At 34.6% G+C, this 6,320-nt stretch overlaps 1 long non-coding RNA gene across 1 annotated transcript; it reads left to right on the top strand.

The window, feature by feature from the left end:
* Window positions 1-597: 597 nt before the first annotated feature.
* LOC136799399 (uncharacterized) lies at window positions 598-1,872 on the top strand. Its single transcript, XR_010845514.1, has 3 exons — window positions 598-665; window positions 902-963; window positions 1,643-1,872. It is a non-coding gene; the product is annotated as an uncharacterized lncRNA (long non-coding RNA).
* Window positions 1,873-6,320: the final 4,448 nt, after the last annotated feature.

The raw sequence follows: 6,320 nt of genomic DNA, 5'->3' as shown, positions 1-6,320 counted from the left end.
CACTTAACAGGGGGAATTCCCATAAATATCTGTTCTATGATAAGCTTGAAAATAGGTATTGCCCCGCAGTACTATTGAATATATTTCCCCTTGATAATGATATTGTCAAACCTTTTTAACAATAAGCTTGTCATTCAAGGCTTCAGGGGACTGAACAAAAAAATTTAAGGAAGTTTTTATGGGTGTTTTTGAGGGGATGTAAATCTGAACCTTCAGACAGACAGGAAATCTAGTACTATTATTCTGGAATATTATGATGAATAGATGATTCAAGTTCTTGTTGTTTTTGTTTTGATTTTTTTGTTTACTCATGAGGTCCTGGAAATGTTCTCAATCTACACGTTCTATTATTAGTTTTAACAAATTACCAAGATAACTGCTTTTGCAGCATTCTTTGTAATGCCAAATTTAAGATGGACTGAAATTAATAATTGAGTTTTAAAAAGAAATCATTTGCTAAAAGAAAACTATTCAAATAATTGATAACCAAATATGAGGCATTATTCCTATCACTGTTATCCAACTTGTCAGATTGTCATACTTTAAATTGAATTTCCTCTATTTAGCTTATTTAATTTCTTACTTAGACAGCATTTCAGAGGAGCCGTGCTTTCAATATGTGAGAGGACCTGGAATATTAGTTGAAAATTCTTCTTGCACTTATGGTAAATGAGAAAGTGAAAAATATGACTTATTTTAACTGCTTCTGCTTACTAGTTTGTTTTTAATTTATTGTCTTGCCTACTTTTAATTGTGATTTGTTACATTCTAGTAAATTTGTGTTCCTTTGAATGAACTACTATAGCATTTTTATCTACGTTTTGTTGATACAATTTTTTCAAATTGAAGAAAAAGTTTGAATCAAATATTTGTAATCTGATTAATTTTTTTTTCACTCTAGTGATCAAGTGATTTATTTTGATGGATAATCAGCATTCAAAAGATGTCCAAATTGAAGAAATGGTAAAATTATTGTTTCTTGGGTTTAATGGAATATTACATGCTGCTGGGGGTCTCAAAAGGGGGTGGCAAAAGGGGGTGGCAAATGTTTCATTTCAGGGAGATTCTGAAAAGGAGAAAGAAGGAGAGCATGGGAAAAAAGTTCTGACAAAGCTCATACCATTTGCAGCAAATTTATTACTTAGCAGTTGAAAAATCGTGCATTATTGGTTAACTTACAAAGGTCTGAATCACTTTCTAAAAAGTATGCATATTTTTGGCAAAATTTAAGAATAATGGGCTAAACGTCTCAGAGGGAGGGGCAAAAGATGTTTCCATTTTCTGGTTTGGAAGGTAATTTTTTGGTTTACAGACATTGGAAAGGAACCTTTAGACCGGATGATGGATGACCGGATGAATTAATGGTTGAGAAAATAAAAGAAATGTGTTTTGAGATGCCAGAAAACAACGAAAGTTTTGTAGTAGTTAACTTGTGTTAAGGGTGCCATTAAGGAAAGCATACAGTATTGGAGAGCTTTTGTTATTCCTTTCTATCGCATCATACCATATCATCCGATACGATCAGTTCCATTGATATCCTGTGTGGCATTCTTGGTAGAAAATTAAAACTATCCATCATAACGCCTGCTTTTAACCATGCAGATCATGGCTTATGATTGAAGCAATTCCCTTTCCATTTTAGCTGTTAACTGGATGCTGGACATTTATGTTGCCATACGTTGAAGTTCTTGAACGAAATTTGAAATGATAACAACGTGATAATACTTCAAAAGACTGCCATCGGAGAAAGAGTATCGTGCTATTCGATTGATTGACGGAGAACAAATATGGTAAACGATCGAAAGAGACAATCCAACTTGTAATGGTTATATATTACATGATTTTTTTTAGAAGCATACAAAAATCCGAAAACAGGCTCAGAGATGCTTAGGTCGAAAGCTTGATAAGGCTGAAAAATGCTTGAGGGGATGCTTAAATCTAAAGCATAAATTTAGGAAATGCTGAAAATCCGTGAAGTTCCAGCCAAAAAAGCCAAAATCAGGAAAAAAATATTTTTTGTAGGCTCAAGCAATGCTTGCCATATGCTAATTTTTCCCTATATCTGAGCCTAGATATGCTTATAAGTGCAATGCTTATAAAAAAACATTTATTCTGCTTTCACTGAAACTTTAACTTGGTTATTAAAGACTGATTGACAATTGACAATTCAACGCAGACTATTTCATGAAGGAAGTAATGCATCATAAACTCTCGACGCCTAGATATTTTTCAATTTATTGTACTCTTATTAGATCAATATAATTCTATGATTATTTTGTAAAAATGGGCTCTCCCAGAAAAAAATTGTACATGGGGGTGGAGGATATTTTGTCCGGGGGGTAGCAAAAAATCATCAAAATTTGCCTTGTCCGGGGGGTAAATTTGCTCTGTCCGGGGGGTCAGCAGATGCTTGTCTTCGGGGTAAAACCTATTGTCCGGGGGGCCAAAAGTCACCCTGTTCGGGCGATAAATCAGTAAAAATTGTTATATCCTCCACCCCCCATGTACAATTTTTTTCTGGAAGAGCCCAATACATTGAAAAGATAAACCTTAATTAGTCTAACCGAAAATAAACCCTTAGAGAGGTAACATTTTCTTTTTTTGGGAACCCTTGGAAAGACTTCCTAAATTTTGGTAGATTTTACCCAAATTTTGGTTGATTTTCACCAAGTTTGTTCGAAATTTCTGGGAATTTTGACCCTTTCTGAGGGAAACTCTCGATTTTCTTGATTTTGGAACTTCTCCTTCAGAGACTAACTTATAAATCTACACCCCATTCGAGAGACTTTTGAGGCGTGAAAAAAGATATCCTTATGGCTCGCACATACCCGTCTCCTGTTTTGATCAAGTGCACCCGGTGGGCTCTTTTGCTATGCTATCAAAATGTTCGAATAGTGCCTTCAAAATTCCCAATATCCAGAACATTCGGATTTGGAGAATTTAAATAGACTTTTAAAGTAGTGTTTTGCGAACTTTCTACTTGATTTTCGACCTTTGAATAAGTATACGCCTGTGATAGATTCTCATGGCGTTATACTCTGCAACTATCGTCCCGGGGGGGGGGGGTACTAGGGTTGGTGAATGAGGGGTATGTGCGGACGGGACCTCCGAAAACCGACCCTTAGAGAGACTGATTTTTGCTGAAAAGGTGACCCTTACAGAGACTTTTTGAAATTTTTTTTTTAGATTTTTGAAAAAAGTGATACCCTTAGAGACTTTATTACAATTTTTTCTCTGGAAAAAAAATTTCAAAAAATTTCCTAAAAATCTTGAATTTTCCGACCCTTAGAGAGACTAATTTAAAACTTTCTGATTTTTCCGACCCTTAAAGAGACTTTGAAAGGTGAAAAAACCGACCCATACCGTCCGCACATACCCATCATCCATTTTTGCCTAAGTACCCCCCCCCGGCCTATCGTCACTTGAAGGACTGCCAAATGCCTGAGCCAAGAGTGCTACATTTTCACCTCTTTTCAGCTGGAAATACAGTGCCGTTCCCATTAAATACTGTAATCATTCTAGGCAATTTTGGGACAGTTATTTTTGCATTTTTATTTCCAGCTGGAAATAGAGGGCCGTTCCCATAAAATATCTATATCGTTCTAACATTTTTCCTTTTTTATCTCCAGCTGGAAATAGAGAGCCGTTCCCATAAAATATCTATATTGCTCTGACGTTTGCTACATTTATTTTCCTTTTTCATTTCCAGCTGGAAATAAAGAGCCGTTCCTATAAATTTGTATATCTCCTCCTGGCAAATGTGAACGGCTATTTTAAGGAAAAGGTCGAAACTTTTTTTTTGAGAGCTGTTCCCGTGCAATTTGTTCCATTTTTCTGGCATATTTTTCTTTTCCAGCTGGAAATTTGGAGACGTTCCGGACAACCCGATTATGTTCATTTTATAGAAATTTTCTCCTGGCTGGCAAAAAGGAACGGCTTTTTCGTGTTTTGCCTCGGTGGCTGCTTCTGCTAACATACAATACATAATAAAAAAAATAAAAAAAAAAGTTTAAATTTTTTTAAAATGCAGTTGCGCTAAAAAACCATTTAAATAAATTACTATCTTTATGTGGCATTCTCACGATGAAAAAGGGAAAGGTGTCTCTCTTGTCAAACAATTTGTAGCGAAAGATGTTATTTTCAATGCTTATATCGAGATCCAAAGACGTTGCATGTGTTCCATGATGTTCAACTTTCAACTGTAGCTCTTCCGGATATATATCATTATAACATGAGAAAAAATCATCTCTATCATTAATAGCGCAAAGGTCATCAATAAATCTACCAACTGAATGAAAATTGTATGCTCTAGGAGAACTAGTAGATATCAAATTTTGTACATATTTAGATTCGTAATAATAAAGAAAAAGGTTAGCCCAAAATGGAGCTGGATCTATTCCCATCGCGATACCAATGTTTTGTCTGAGTATATGATTACCAACTTTGAAATAGCAATTCTTGATTAAAAATTCAACACACTCTGATAAGGAAATGTTGGTAACAAATCTGTTATCTTTTCCTTTTGCTGTCCAATAGACTGAATTTGCAGAAAATCCAAGTTTATTGCGACAGGCCCCATCAAAAACGAAATTAATGATATCTGTCAAAGATTTTACAAGTAATTCATGAGGAAGAGTGGTATAAAGTGTAGCAAAATCGAAGGTAGAAATTCTTTGTGCTTTTTTCTTAGCATTTATCCGATTTAGATGTTCAATAACCGGTGAAGAATTTTGAACCACCCAAAATTTGCTAAACCCAGAAAGGAATCTTGATTTTCTGTGAAAACTTTCAACATGTTTGTAAAGAACTTTAAAAACATTTGAAACAACTGCGGTCAACAGTTTGGTGCTACAAGTAAGGCTACAATAAATCTGAAACCAATAGGATTTTTATGCATTTTTGGCATCCAATACATGATGGAAAGAGTTTTCATTTTTTCTATCAATCCTAAACCAAAGCGCTTACACATTTCCTCATTCGTATTGATGATGGTATTGAAGTCTATGTCACTAGGCAAGTATGTATTATTGCCTGAAACCTCAGCAATGAGTTTGGCGACATAGAACTTCTTACAAATAAAGGCAAAGTTTTTGGAAGCTTTATCTATCGCCACTATGACGTATTTACGATGGAAGGATTCAAGATATTGCTGTACATTTTGATCTTTAAGCACAGAACTAGTTTTGAAAACTTTAGTTTTAGGTTTCCAAATGTTGATTGTATCTCTTACTTTTGACATAATTGCTTCTTTCCACTCATTCAAGGTTGACTTTTTAATACCAGATTTTGCTTCAATGTTAGTTATACAATCATCCGGGCTTCGAAGAATCTCTTCCAAGCCTCTATCAAAATTTATAGTTCTAGGTTCTCTATAGTTGGGTTTGTCATTCTCAACAACACGCAAATTACCAGTGATAACATGTTTATGAAACTTATCAGAAAATGGAGAGTTACAACAATCACACGGGTCTGAGTCAAGGGAAAAAGAAACATCATCATCAATGAAAATGGAATCAACAGTCTCTTTATAATTCAAGATTTTATTTCTTATTGTGTTACCTAATTTATATGTCACAACTGGTCTATTTTCTTCATCGCAGATTTTGTTTGGTAAAAGAGATACGATAGCAGGGTGCTTTAGAATAGAAGGAAGGTGTATAATTTCAATTGCTTTATTATGGAAAAAAACACTACAGATATGTTTAGGCGCACGCTTTGATTTTTTCTTACTTTCAACAGGAATAAAGAGAAGAGTTTCGATAATGTCAAGAACATAAAGATAGTATTGTTCAGACGGAGAATTGAGTATAACCAAAGGACTATGCGAAAGGATGCTAAAGGCAATCTTCTTCAAAGTTGACTTTTTCAATCTATTTAAAGTGACACGCAATTGATAGAAAGCATTGCTCTTGTCATTCGAAATGATGTTGTCAAAGGAATGAAAGAAATTTTCATGTGAATAGTAACGATGTCATGATTATTTCTGTTATTCCGGCTATGAAAAGTTCGTGGAACAGTTCTAGCTATTTTTGAAAATAATTTACCAACTGGAAGGTCTTTGTCATGTCCTCTGGCCCTTTCATTTAGACCATAGGGATAAATAGTTCGCAATTCTTTCATCCAAAAATCTTCTCTATCTACTCGCGCTTTTCTTGCAATAGGACAAACTTTTTTATCGACATATCCGTTTCCATCAAACAATTCAATAACTTGAATAGAAAAAAAAGCACCAGGACATGCTTCTTTGAAATGTTTTATCATGTGTTCGCATCCAGTTTTTGCTGTTCTATGGATATACATTCTACTACTTAGCTTTATAG

This window comes from Clytia hemisphaerica, unplaced genomic scaffold, assembly GCF_902728285.1.
Source record: "Clytia hemisphaerica strain Z4C2 unplaced genomic scaffold, Clytia hemisphaerica genome assembly, whole genome shotgun sequence".
Classification (NCBI taxonomy): domain Eukaryota; kingdom Metazoa; phylum Cnidaria; class Hydrozoa; order Leptothecata; family Clytiidae; genus Clytia; species Clytia hemisphaerica.
This window is presented reverse-complemented; position numbering and strand designations above follow the sequence as displayed.